Here is a 521-nt window from a genome sequence, read left to right on the forward strand (position 1 = left end):
ATAGAATGAACCGTATAGAATAGATTTTCCTATCCCTAAAAAGATGGCCCCTTGTTACTATACATTACTAAGGAATAATAGTCTTTCTTTTGTAGGTGAAATTTGACTGGATTTTAATTTATACCCTTCCTTGATTATATGAGACAAAAAATAGGAAATGACAAAAATGTTCTATATGGATAAAGAAACACAAGAAAATTTTGATGTGGAAAACAAGAAAGGTTTTGTGTACAATGGCATTATACACAATTTGGAAAAGGGATGTAGCGTAGCTTGGTAGCGCATGTGTTTTGGATACAAAATGTCACAGGTTCAAATCCTATCATCCCTACCTATTAATTCTCTCTTCTTTGTGGGCAGTAGTGGGTATAAATTGAATTTGTGGACACTATACGGACGTGAGACACGTTAGGAACAAAAAAAAGGTTTTATTTTTTTGTTTTGAAAATGCTCTTAGTTCAGTTTGGTAGAACACGGGTCTCTTAAACCCAATGTCGTAGGTTCAAATCCTACAGAGCGTG

At 34.4% G+C, this 521-nt stretch overlaps 1 non-coding gene across 1 annotated transcript; it reads left to right on the forward strand.

Moving 5' to 3' along the window:
• The first annotated feature begins 447 nt into the window (after positions 1–447).
• On the forward strand, positions 448–521 carry TRNAK-CUU (transfer RNA lysine (anticodon CUU)). The gene has a single exon. It is a non-coding gene; the product is annotated as a tRNA-Lys (tRNA).

Source organism: Miscanthus floridulus, chromosome 19 (assembly GCF_019320115.1).
Source record: "Miscanthus floridulus cultivar M001 chromosome 19, ASM1932011v1, whole genome shotgun sequence".
NCBI classification, from domain to species: Eukaryota; Viridiplantae; Streptophyta; class Magnoliopsida; order Poales; family Poaceae; genus Miscanthus; species Miscanthus floridulus.